General features: G+C 40.9%; 1 protein-coding gene across 1 annotated transcript in view; it reads left to right on the top strand.

Annotated features, from left to right (window-relative positions):
• The first annotated feature begins 3,700 nt into the window (after positions 1-3,700).
• Positions 3,701-14,083, top strand: part of LCLAT1 (lysocardiolipin acyltransferase 1) — an 86,090-nt gene continuing 75,707 nt past the window's right edge. The window contains exon 1 of the mRNA XM_083434542.1: positions 3,701-4,104. The gene's annotated coding sequence lies outside the window, so the exon portion shown is untranslated. The remainder of the gene's footprint in view (positions 4,105-14,083) is intronic.

The following is a 14,083-nucleotide window of genomic DNA, read 5'->3' as shown; positions in this document are numbered from 1 at the left end:
ACCTTATACATCAATATGTTTATGTGGAATTGGAATTGCCACAGCTACTATTCTTTAAATAAAACAAACCGATATTTTGTTTTGAATGCATATTTCTTTAAACACTTTCAATTGTGTCTTGCAATGACAAACTGGTGTTACCTACCATCTCCTCCCACATTCTTCTTTGACCTTTTTGGGATGAAGTCTTCATCCTTAGTATTAGTATAACAAAGCCTTAAGAATTGCACATAAATTCCCAGTCTATCACATCCTTCCTTTTGCCGAATACTGAACATTCTTTTCTTGCCCTAGCTGTTGTCTTTGGCTATAAAAACCGGTCTTTCCATTTAAAAAAAAAATCATGGAGGCTTTAATAGTGTATATATAGTTTCTGAATAAACATTTGCTTTCTATCAAAACAGCTGTTCTCAGTCACTCTACTAATTATTTCAAACTCATTAGTTTATAATCAGTTTTCCAGTATATGTATAAGGGTGCTTAATACTCTCCCCAGTACAGATTCAATTAAAAACCAGATTTCTGAAGTATTGTGTAAATAACCTTCAGTGTTAAAATTGTAGTGTACTCTGGGCTGAACCTACCATTAGGCAGGCTTAGACAACCTGCCCTGGATGCCAGATTTTGAAGAACCATCCAAGCACAGCAAATAGTCAATAATTGGGTTTAATATAATATATTTTGCTACCATGAGAGAACCTTTTTATTTTCTTCTTTGGGTCCCAAAGTGCCTCAAGCCATTTGTATGGTGCAGAGTCAGAGGTTTCTGCATTTCAACTAGTAGATAAGATAGTTTCTGTTTTCACAGTTTTGAACCAGGACTCCCAAATTCCAGCACATTACTTCCTTGGGCCACCAACACTCTCATTTCTGTAGTAAGCCTGATAGGTAGTGTTCTGGACTCCAAGAGAACCTCTCAGTCTGCTAACTCCTAGGATCAATTCTGGTGCACTATAAAGCCCTGGTCTCAAAGGGTGCTCCATCACAAAGCTTAGAGTGCTGAGGAGTAGACAGTCAAGTTGGTTTGAAAAATGAAGTATAAACAACTCAGATAAATACTTTAAAACTTCCAAAATCAGGTTTCTCACAATATCGGTTTAACGCAGGAAATTCTACCCAAGCAATCAATGTAGCGGATAGTCACTATATCAAAAATTATCACATTAATTAGCTGGAGAGGAATTTTCTACACCACTCTTCATATTCCCATTTCAACATTTGATTCTTAAGTGGGAATTTGGAGTCAAGCCTCCCAACCCTGCCAAAAGCAGAAATAACATGGCATATATGATGCTCCTTTGGTTAAACAGACTCCACCGGCTATTGCAGAGGCCCCCTTAGAAGGGAAAATTGAAACCAGAAACACAAATCCAGCCATCATGTGGGAGGTGATTAACAGTTTAAATAACCCAGCTGTACATGACCTGTTCAATATGCCAGAAACCGTATGAATGTGAATTGGACTCACTGCATTACGACTTCAAAAGTAGATACTGACCACACTTATGGGCCCCCCTGATTTAATTTAGTGATGTCATGAAGGAGGAGGCATTTATCCAGAGGACAGCATATAATTGTCCCTATGCTACACTCTGTTGAGGATCCAGCAACAAAAGGCACCATTTGTTATGCGGCATATCCAATGAACAAGCCAGGTGGTAATGAAAAGAACAGACGTTAGGAGCAATTTGAGTCTAGTGAGCTGCTCATGGTTTCAGATTGGAAACGGCAGGTATGCGTGGGAAGGGCAGGACAATAAAATGAACAAATATTTAAAAACAGATGTTAAGGGAATAGGGACTCCACTCAGGAACACTTACGCTTTGGTTGCTGTAAGAACTATGGATGAATCCCAGTAAAGGCAATGAAGTACCGGATTACTGTTCTTTTATAGTACAAAGGCTGTGTACTGCAGCCCCTTCCCGTGTTATTAATCTGGCTCCTCTCTGGTTACAAATGCAAAAACATTCCAGTCAACATGAATCACAGCATGCAGAAATGAAAAAGACCTAGCAAGCCATCCACTTTATCACTTAAGCAAAGTAGCATTGCTCTTTGCATGGCTGCACACATGCTCTACAGAATAAATGTTATTGTGTTGCTGTTTTTAATCTTGAACGCTTTAGCATGGGAACCCAAAGTCTATACCCAAAATAACCATGCAGCTGCCAGTTCAATTCTATAGTTTCTTGCGCAAGCAAAAAGGAGGACAGCTTCAAGCTCAAGAGACGTATCACCAGTGTCTGTTGCAGCAGAGCATAGAGAACACCCTCCTGGTTTTATATATCAGGGCAAGTGACCAGTGGAACTATGCTGGCATGGCCAAAAGCATGGTGATGGTGATCACAATTAATTTATTATTCACCTTCCAAACCACTGTCTCAAAGCAATTTACCCATCTGGTAAATTGAAAGCAGTTAAAGACTTAAACTAATGTTGCCACATTTCAATAAGTTAAAATTTGGCATAGTTGCTCAGCTATGGGTAATCATCCAAAGTTGTTGACCTTTTCTAGGGAGATAGGCAAGTGCTCTAAGCAATGTGGGGGCATGTTTACTTTCCGCCAGGGTTCTCTCACCAAAGAGTACTTGCCCCAAACTTGGGTCCTGGCTTCCAGGATTTCCAACATGTTGCAAGCTGGACAGTGTTTGCAGATGTCTATCCGAAGGCAAGTTACAAAATCTGGGCCTTTTTCATTTCGAAAAATGTAAGAGGAGACTTGATAAAGTGTTTTTATTTAATTTTTAAAAAACAAACCCAGTTAAAACAACAACTATTTTTGTGCTGGAGCTTCTCCAGACATTCATGCTTCATCCCCTCACACCATTCTCCAGGGATCATCTCTGATCTCTCTCATCCCAGTGTTTCCAGGAAACAAATGCCCCTACATTATTACACTGGCTACTCTGGAGTTCTTGAAAATGACCAGCTGGAATGAAAACATTTCAAAAGACCAGAGGAGCTTAAAGTTACTGATATTTCCGTAGAACTGGTGGCGAAGGCCCTGGAGTCCCATCTCTTTCCAGTAACTGCTGTAGATGACAAATGGTGGAGAATTCTGATGAAGCCCTTCATACAATTTGAACACTGTCTAAATGTTATGGGGCAAGCTTATTTTTTTTACAATGATCTAGGCTTCTGTTTTCCCCATTTTTGGTGTGTGTGTGTGTAGTTTTAGAACCCCTTAAAATCTAATGGATTATCGCACCTTTCAGATACATGAGATGCTATCCCTAGTTTGCAAACATCCCCACGTGCACACACACGCAAACGCACCAGTGGAGGTTAAAGATCACGATTTGCCATAAGTACATGAAGCCTGCCTGACCTTTCAATGGAAATCGCAAATGTGTTGCGAGATAAGCGCAGTGTGACCGTTTACAACAGGAATAACACTCCAAGCTTTGCTAGCTTAACACTTAAGTGTTAAAAATAGGCATAGCTGTCAACGTTTTCCCTTTTTTAAGGGAAATTCCCTTGTTTCGAATAGGATTCCTCGCAAGAAAAGGGGGAAGTTGACAGCTATGAAAATAGGTAGTATTTTGTGTGTGTGTGTGGTGGTAATTTTAATTATACTGCATTGGAGTGGGTGGGTGTGTTTCAGGGCATATAAAGCCACAACATTAAAAGAGGTAATTTCACGGCACGGGAGAAATCCTTGTTCTTAATAACAACAACAGAGTGCCATTGTTGGATGGCTTCAGCTTCAGGGAAGGAAAAAGAAAGAAGGCTGGTCCCTTGTCCTTCTATACAGAAGGCAGGCGTTGCTCAAAAAGGGCGCTGTCTCTTTAAGAGAATCCGATTCCCCACGCGGGAGAGCGCGGAGATCACCTTGGCAACCAAAGCTCAGGCGACAGCGGACCGGAAGTGACCCGAGGGGGGGAAGAGTTCGAAGGTCGAAGGTGGCGGCGGGAGGAAGATGGCGGCGGCGAGGGACTTGCCTTTGCATCTTAGCGGCTGGGACGCGCTGATGGGGGTCCTCGGCGGCCTGAGCCGGGGCTGAGGCGCCCGTTGCTGGTGACGCTTCGGAGCGTCGTGAAGGAGCCGCGAGGGCTGAGGCCTCCTCCTCCTCCTCCAGCTGACGCTTCTGGGTCCGCGCATCAGGTGAGGGGAGTGAGGCTGGAGGCGGAGAGGGCTGGGCTAGGCTGGGCGACGGCTCACCCTGCGGACGGGGGCGGGTCGTCTCCGGGTGAAGTGGGGTTGGCGGAGGCGCCAATGCGTGCTCTAAATTTATTCCCCTCCCCTTCCCCGGCACAAAACGGCCTTCGTCACTTTCCTACTTCGGTTCCATCTCTTTAAACAGGCTTTTCTTCCTTTTGCTCTCTTGATAGCTGGGTGTTGCGCACGTGTGACGTGTTTTCATTTCCTCAGACCTTTTAGAAAGTGACGTTGGCTTGCATGCTGACGTGTGGGCATGGTAGTGGATTGTGGCAAGGGAAATCCAATTCAACCCCCTGGCCGGCTATGACTTCCTGGGGTAGCTTGGCCGCAATTGTCTTCTTGCAGCCCAGTGAAACCGAAACGCCAGCTTGAGATCTTTGGAGGAAGGGCTGGCGACGAATATAGGTGGGATTAAAATATGTGATAGTTTCGAGTCCTTGTCTTTCATTTCCAGGTTACAATGGGGTGCTTTAATTATTAAGAAAATTGGGAGGGGTGCCTCATTTTGTATGCACTGAGACTCATGCTGTACATAATATAGCATTCTTAAATTAAACTGCCACCTGCCTCGGTTTCCTTACTAATGTTGTTTAGCTCAGTTATGACACTGCTTTTGCTGGATGAAGTAGACTGTTGATACTGAGGAAACTAGTATTTCAGATGTTTTTGGACCAACTCCCATCAGCCTCAGCTAGGCTGCTCCAATGGTCAGGGATGTGAATTTTAGCACAACAACATCTGGAGACCCACAGGTTCTCCAACCCTGCTGTATATTTCTGCTGATGTGCTAAAGTAGCACTCGCTCCCCCATGTACACCTGTGTAGTTACTGTCTTGTAAACTCAAGCTTTTACTGATCAATGTATACATTTGGGTGCTTTTTCTTCTAGGTCCTTAAGTTCCAGCTTATAAAGATGATGTGTATTCAGAAATAAGTCCTACTGAGTTCTTACTCGAGCAAGTATGTTAGAATTGTTGCTAGCAGTGTATAATTAGGTAAAAGGAACTTTCCTGCTTAATGTCCTTCAAAGAGTTCAAGATGGGATGCATGGTTCTCCTCCTCCTCATTTTACATTTACTGACATACTGTGTGGTATGTTAGACTGCCAGACTGACTAACCCAAGGTCATCAAATGAGCTTCATGGCTGAATGGGGGTTCAAAGCCCAGGTCCTAAGTCCAACACTATTAGGCTAGCTATTAGGCTACACTTATTCTATTTAGGCTTACTTCTTCAGCGATGCCCATAGCTACCAATCTTACTTAAGCACAGATAAGATGACAGTGTCAAAGGAAAGCATGAAAAACTAAGAACTTCCCTATCAGGGGCTGCCTTCAGATGTCTTCTAAAAGTCAGTTGTAAACTTGTATGATTTCAAAGAGACAATTTTGTCAATGTGTAAAGTCTGTTCTGTTGAACATACGATTTAATGTTTTTGTAAGGACATATTCAAAATAGAGTTTAATATTGGCTTTCTCACTTTTAAATATTTTAAACTTGTTAAACTTGTTTAAAATTTGTCTAATTCAAAATCTGATTGTGATTTATTTGAAAGAGTGCATAAAACAATTAAGTATTTGTCATTGTTAATGTGTTCTATATCATTATCTAAAGCTTGCTAGATTCATATCCAGTGACATGGATTGTTCTTACCTTGATCTTGTTTTGCTGGATATGCCTAATGTGAATTGTACTTGAAAACATCTATAGGGCACCAGGTTGGCAAAGGCGGCGCTTGAGAGTTTGTGTGCCAGCAAGTGGGTGGTCCCTATTTTTTATCTTAATTCTGATGCATCACAGTACTGAAATCATGAGATAAAGCTTCACAGGCTGGAGCTGAGCTGTCAGATGAATCCCAGCTTGTTACTTTTGCTATTCCATTTCAACATTAGATTATAAACAAACCACTTCTACGTATTGCTTTAGGCTTATTAATATGGTTTCACATGCTTCCCAAGAGCCAATTTCTGTCTATTGGTTAACAAGACATTTTTATTAACTCAACTATGCTTTTCTTCTTTTTTCATTAGCAGTCCACGTGTCAAGGTCTCTCCCAAAGGCAGGTTTTTTTAATTACATTGGGAGAGGTTACACACAGATTTACTTTTCCACTCCTTCCATCCATCTTAGTTCATCATGGCTACCCCAGAATTTGGGCTTGGGAGTATTGGATTAACAATGGTCACAGTCCCAATGGTGCCCTCATTGACATGTAGAAGTTCGTACAGGTCATGGCAAGCCCCATTTGCCTTTGGACTTCTAGCACTTGTGGATTTGTGGGTGCCCTTGTCGTCTTCTACATCCTTGTGGACTAGGTCTGCACCAACTGATGAGGCTAGAAGCTGAGAGACCTGAGGTGAGAGTGAGTGAGGCTTGAACTATAGGTTTTATTTTTAAATACCTAGATGTCGGCACCACATCTTTAGGTACCAATTTTGTACAGGAGTGATGAGGGAAAATTAAACTACCTCATTTGTCCATCTAGCTTGGTATGGACTTCCACAAACTACCTAATCCTTTTAAACTAGAGGCATTGAGGTTTGGAACAAAGACCTGTATACAAAGCATGAGCTGATACAAAGCATCAGTTTTAGAAGTTTGAGAGACCAGGCTTCTAGGTTTGTTTCTTTCAGCTCTGACACTAGTCTTTAAGGATCTAAGCACACATTCTTTCTTAGGGGGAATGGTGTTTCAAATAAGATTTCTTATCTGAGTTATGCATTTCCCCAAAACATGCGTGTCTCAGTCTTGTCTTTTTCTTGTCAAGCTTTTCAGTTGGGTTTGATTATCTGTCAGTTGCTGTTTAAAACGGCTGTTTCACATTGCTTCATTGTAACTCTGTTTTGTAGCATTGTTTTCAAAGTGTTGCTGCTAACATACTGCGGACCCTCGGGTTACGTTACCTTTGGGTAATGTAGTTTCGCCGTGCACGCATGCGCAGAAGCAGCGCCTCTTCTTAGAAAATTTCGGGGTGCGCACAGGCCCCCGGAACAAATTAAATTCGTATCCAGAGGGGCCACTGTATTAATGTAAGGCGGTAATGCAGATATAGTTATGGGATGAGTGCATTTATAGCTTTGTGTCTTTTCAGGTTACTCTTTAATTCCTCTGTTACGGATGTTATATTTCATGTTGTAATCATGTGATTCATACCTAGAAAAATGTTACTAACTTGTTTGTAGGGTTTAGTGTGTATGATTTGAGAAGTCCAAAAGATACAAGTTGTAACATAGTATGGAGTTGCATATGCTGCTTAAATAACTGGACTTAAGTGCATATCTTTAGATTGGTATAAACTTATTACTCTTTGACTTAAATGAATGACAGTGAGTGATGGCAACACATGGACACATGTGCTTCCATCTTCTTCACACCTATGAGAAGTTGAATCTGTGTTCACTTTAGAACACGGTTGGCTAAGCTGTGGCCCTCCAGATGTTGGGCTCAACTCCTATCAGCCCCAACCCACATGGCTGGTGTTTAGGGATGAGGCAAGCTGGGGCCTAAGAACCAACCACAGTTCCCATTGCAAACAACCTAAAAAAACCACAAACTGGCTTCAGATCCTGGTTTGTCCTCTGCGTTTGTACATGACATAGAACTGTGGTTTGTTCTTAATTCTCCTCTTGCACATGGCAGATGAGGCTGGGAAAGTGTGAAATCATGAAAAGTGTGAAATCATGAAAGCATGCCATGCCTTGCTTGTGATCACCTAAAAACTGTGGCTTAAGTGAATGTTTGAAGCAGGTCTCTGTTATAAAAATGGAAACTTTGCAAAGTTTTTAAAAAAGTTTTTCTATGGTTATAAGGCACAAAATGATTTGCACATTAAACATATTTTCTTTACAAAGTTGTTTGTTTATAACATCTTTATATTACTTAATAGAATAATATTTTAAGCAGTTTATAATAATAATAAATAATAAATTTTATTTATACCCCGCCCTCCCCAGCCAAGGCCGGGCTCAGGGCAGCTAACAAGCAACAATAAAAACAAGTTGACATAAAAATGGGTTAGTCCAAATGGAAATAGACCCATTGAAATTAATTGACAAGACTAACTTAGCTCCATTAATTTCAGTGCTCTACTCTGCGTGGATACAGCTCAATTGAAATACAACATGGAATAATATTGTAAAACATAACATTGCATAACATAAAAACTAGTTAAAATGAGATTAAAAATAAAACACAACTGTATACCACATACAAAACCAAATAGTGTTGAAAAGAAAATTAAAGTTCCCAGGTCCAGTAGAGCTTGGATAAAAAAGTTTTTAAGAGGCGCCTGGCTCAAGAATTCCCCGAGGGAGGGCATTTTTGAGGGTGGGTGTGATCACTGAGAAGGCTTGCTTCTGCATTGTCACCAAGTGGCAATTGACTGATCATGGAATTGATTGGCTGGTCTGCACCTAGGATGTCCTGTTTCCAAGTTGTTAAAGCAGAGGTTCAGTCGCACTAGGTGCAGAGCCTTGGGGGTGCTGCAACTATGATGTAGAATGGAAGGTGAGAGGTAGCCCTGCCCCCCCCCCAATTTTGTTGTACCACAGGGCACTACTGAAATTTGAGACCCCAAAATCTGCCACTGATTAAGACTTTAAATGTCAACAACCAAACTTTGAATTTGCCTTGGTAGCGAACAGGCAGCCAGTATAGATTTTTCAGCACCAGTGTTATATATGTGTAAAGCTTGTTAGATTATTCATTCTACTTAGATGCTTATATCTTGGGATGATTTCTGTAGGATATTTATATCAGTCAAGAATTGCAGTCTAAAATAATTCACGGAAAGGATCCATTCTATGTACAAGCAATGTAGAGCTGAAAAAGATAATTGCATATCAGTGCCAGTTTCATCTTGAAGTATTTAGAAATCAATTTTGGTTTCTCATAATTACAGTGTTTGAAGAAACAGGCATCTAAATGGAGGGCAGCATTTTGGAAGACATGTACTTGTTTTTCTAAAGTAGACCGTTTCTGTGGTGACATTTTCCATTCATTTTATAAATAGATGTAAATTTGTAGGAAAACTTTTTTTAAACATGTTCAGATGAGTTTCAGGAACATGCACTGCCAACAGAATCTTGCACATCTCCATGTGTGGAAGAAAGCAGTAAAGAAACTCAATCCCAATGATACAGAAACACTGTGGGTAGATGGTTCTCATGTTTGGAGAGGTTTTATTCAGAGCTTTTTTTCCAGCCGGAAGTCGCCGGAATTCAGTTCCAGCACTTCTCAGGTGGGTGCCATTGCCATTCTAAGAGAACAAGGGAGGCGTTCGTGGTCAGTTCCAACACCTCTTTTTCTAGAAAAATAGCATTGGAATCATTCATTCATTCATTGCATTTAGAGTAGAACCTCTACTTACAACCGCCTCCACTCGTGGACGTTCCAAATTGTGACCACGGCAAACCCGGAAGTAACCGGTGGGTTTGCTGCTGTTTACGCATGTGCAGGAGTGGTGCTCACTGTTTGCGCATGAGTAGGAGCAGCGTTCGCCGTTCGCGCCTGTGCACAATGGCCTCTCCCAGTGACCCATTTTGCCATAAGGACGGGCCTCCCGAATGGATTGTGGTCATGACTAGAGGTTCCACAGTATATACAACCTTTATCTTCCAAGGATCTCAAGGTGGTACCCATCTTTCTCCGCCCCATTTCATCCTCATAACAACCTGTGAGGTGGGTTAGGCTAAGAGATGGTGACACTTCCTGGAAAATAGAAAATGTTCTGCAATAATAAATTGAAGGTAGGAATTTGGGAAAGATGTGCAAGAAAATCGTCCAAAACAGTAAGGCACAATCCAGAGAGCTTTGTTGGACCCAAGGGAGCTTAATGTTTTTTCTTCTCAAATGCCAACCCCCAGATAGATTTCTATAGCATTTTGTGCTGTGCACAGGGAAAAATCCAACAGACCCCTTGCATAGAGATAATTGTTTGGATTTTGGTGTATGTGTATATTTGCAATGTGTTCGTGCATATATTGGGCTAGATCCAGAGTTGCTCTTAATGGTGTTCAGAGTGTACCGCAGGAAAGGGGCAGCCCAGAAGTTTTCACCAGTTTCTCCTTTGTCCTGCAGGGCTGTTCTGTGGGACTGAAGGACTCTCAGGCAGCATGGGGTGTGGTGCTGGGGACTGCGGGGGGAAAGAGGAATTGACGAAAATTGCCAATCCACTCCCCTCAGTGGGAAGCCTTCGCTGGATCCTACTTTGCTTTGTGAATGTAAAGAACCCTTTGTTTGTGAAGGGCAAGAATAGTTCCAGTCCATTCACTGTAACAAAATGCTCAGTTGAGAAATATAAATACACTGAACAAATAAAGTAAGATGCCTTTCAGGGCTATGGCTTCCCTCCCACACATTATGTCCAGATCTTGAATCCTATTTTCCATTGAAGCGCATTTCCTTCTGGTATCCTGAATTTTGCACTGTGCACCTATCTGAGGCGTTCCTGACCTTGTTGAATATAATGTGATTATGGAAAATAAATGACTGTGAAATATGATAATGTGCATGGAAAATGTTTTTTTGCATGGTGCCTTAAATGCCAATAATTTGTTTCATTTTTAGGGTGTGGGTTTTGGTTGTAATTTGGTACATTCTTGAATTTTTCATTTTGAATGTTTGAAAATTAGTTTAATAATGAAAAGCAGCATACCCAAAAGCTATTCTGATAATAGAATCACAGAATTGTAGAGTTGGAAGGGCCTCCAATAATCATCTAATGAACCCTCTGCAATGCAGGAATCTCAACTAAAGCATCCATGACAGATAGCCATGCAACCGCTGCTTAAAAACATCTAATAAAGGAGAGTCCACTACCTTCTGAGAGACTCCCTTCCACTGTCAGACCAATCTTAGCATCATCTAGTTCTTCCTGATGTTTAGTCAGAATCTCCTTTCTTGTAACTTGAATCTATTGGTTCAGGTTCTACCTTCTGGAGCAGGAGAAAACAGACTTGCTCCATCTTCCATGACAGCCCTTTAGATGTTTGAATATGGCTATCCTATCTCCTCTAGTCTCCTCCTCTCCAGGCTAAACATACCCAACTCCCTGAACCGTTCCTCATAACTCTTGGTTTCCAGACGCCTGATCATCTTGGTTGCCCTCCTCTGCATATGTTCCAGCTTGTCAATATCCTTCTTAAATTGAGGTCCCAGAACTGGACACAGTACTTCAGTTAATGTGTGAGATTAATCTAATACAGGCATAGGCAAACTGCGGCCCTCCAGGTGTTTGGGACTACAATTCCCATCATCCCTAGCTAACAGGACCAGTGGTCAGGGATGATGGGAATTGTAGTCCCAAACATCTGGAGGGCCAGAGTTTGCCTATGCCTGATCTAATAGGTATATATTACTTGAGGCATCTCCTTTGCAGCACATAAGCCATCTACATTCTTGGGAAAAGCCATAATTGAAAAAGCGGTTTAAAGTCCTGTTTGAAAGCATGTACTACACAAACAAAGTGTAATACATTTAGAAGCCACCACAGAAGCCCAGCTGCAAGCAACACACTTCAAATCATAAAAATAAATGAAAGATTGGAACCAAAATAGAATGTACTGTGGAATAACAGATGCTGTGGGCATTCTGGAGGCTCCAACTTGCTTATTTGAAATAATAGCTGCCCACTGTTTGGTGTTCTACAAAGCAAATTGTTCACTTGTGGATGTTCTTCCACATGAAGGCTTTGCATTCATTTTTGTTAAGTTGGATCTTATTGTTGGTGTACTTTTCAAATTTATTGAAGGACAATCTGAACATGATGTAACAAATTCATTCTTAGGGTCTCCCACGGGTCTCCCACGGCTTTTGCATTGCTCATTAGCACATTTCAGTGTAATATAGTATCAAAATAAAATTACCTGCAGAATATTGGCAGATAGCTTTTCAAAATAAGAGCAAGAGCAAGGCTTTTTTGTGTTGATATTTGAGTTGTTTGTCTCTAGCTAGACTTAATATAAATGAGATAACCCAGCAAAAGCAAGTTCACACATCTTATTGAGTTTGTATATATATATTTAAGGTACGTATGTAAGAGGCTCGTTTATAATTCTATTTTGGGAATGATTCATGTTCTTATGTAGCTGCATTGCTTAATACTTTCTGGATGTCCCATGATCATGTTATAAAGTAGTTGTGTTCTATTTTATAAATCAAGTAGCGCTAGAAATTGTTTCTTTTTGTTTTCAATGTGTTTCTTATTAATTAAAAATTTAGTATGGCACAAGCAAATTTTTATTCTGAAAGTGTGACCCAGACGAAAAAAGATTGAGAACCACTAGATTAGCAAAAGAAAATTGGTATGGCTCCCAGATCGCATTAAATGCTTTTAAAGCATTGCTCATGCCATGGAATCTTTTGTCAGTACAGATTGTTGACTGTAGAAAACAAACAAAAAATGATGTGCATCTATTGTTGTATTGACCCAACACCCAAAGCTAGCATGTGAATAGCTTAAACACAGATCTCCTTTAGCTCATGCATGAATCTAGACCTAGCCCTTGGTGGTCACAGGATTATTCAGTCTTATGCTTGGGATTGGCACCACTGCTTGATTCCTGTAACACTGGTTCTGGCACTTGTTTGGGAATATGTTCCAGTCCATTTTGCATATGTTACTATGTGGTAAGGGCTTTGTTCAGCTAGTAATGAGCTCTGGAATTTCAGATGAATATCTTGATATTATGGAAACAACCACATCTTGGCAAACTGTATGCCTTTGACTGATTCAAATAAAAAGTACAAAATACTCCATTAAGCTCTAGTTTGAAATATGAAGTGCTTCAGTTAAAACACTTAAAATGCAAAATATATGTAACATATGTAATATGACCATAGGAAGCTGCCTCATGCCAAGTCAGACTATTTAGTCCTCTAACTCAGCACTGTCTGCACTGACTGGCAGCAACTCTCCAGGGTTTGCAGGCAGGAATCTTTCCCAGCCTTCCTTGGAGAAGTCAGGGATTGGAAATGGAACCTTCTGTGTGCAAAGCATTCCACCCAGTTATGACCCTTCCCGAATGCATTTCTGAAATAAAATACTGTCTTAATCCTGCAATGGTTTGTATAATTGAATCTTCAGATTGTACTGAAATTTATAGTTTAACAAGCACTCAAAAAAACAGGGTTTCAGAAAATTGTGGTTGGCCTTGGTAGCCTACCCCCTTTTCTTTTTTCTTCTTGAATAGCAGTGCTGTTTCAGGGTTTTATCTTGGTCATTGAACAACTGAAATTCTTGGGTTATCTCCAGTAGAGTCCATCTGTGAGCAGAATGGACTTCTTGCTTGTGCAGTCTGACTGCTTCTTCCTTCCTTTCCCCTACATGCCCCAAAATTTCTTCCTGACGGCTCTCCAACCCTCTGGAACACATTTTGGAAGCGTTCAGGGGGCTGCAAGGTGGAGGAAGGAGAGGAGAGAAGACTATTGCCTGAGTGGATTTCATCCCCACCCCCAAATTTTTAAGCTGTCATTAATTTTGTAACTTGGCAGTTTTGCCTTTTTTTTGCAATAAATCTAATAAAAGCTCAAAAGTATACAACATCTTACATTTTCTGGTATAAAACCTCCAAATGTGGAAAAGTTATGGAGTTGGGCCTTAACTTGCCTCTTTGTAAACCCTTGTTCACAAAAATTAGATTGTAAAAGTGGAGGGGAAAATCCTAAGCTTGCAGAGCTTCTATTCTTCAATGTTCCCCAGTTCCTTTCTTAAAAGAGTACCTCTCCTACTACATGCTCTGCTCATCTGCCTGCTGCAGCACTGGAATTTATTAAAATACCAGAGAAATATCTACATTTTGCAGGATGGGTGGACAGGAAAGCAGTTGCTCTCTCATGCTGCAATAAGCATGTTACAGGAAGATTGCCATTTACAATACTGTGTATCATTTTTTTAAAAAAAGGGAATGAGAGGGAAATCTGTG

Source organism: Podarcis tiliguerta (genome assembly GCF_965153285.1).
Source record: "Podarcis tiliguerta genome assembly, chromosome: 3".
In the NCBI taxonomy this organism is placed as follows: Eukaryota; Metazoa; Chordata; class Lepidosauria; order Squamata; family Lacertidae; genus Podarcis; species Podarcis tiliguerta.
The sequence above is the reverse complement of the archived record's forward strand: the minus strand, read 5'-3'. Positions and strand labels throughout refer to the sequence as shown.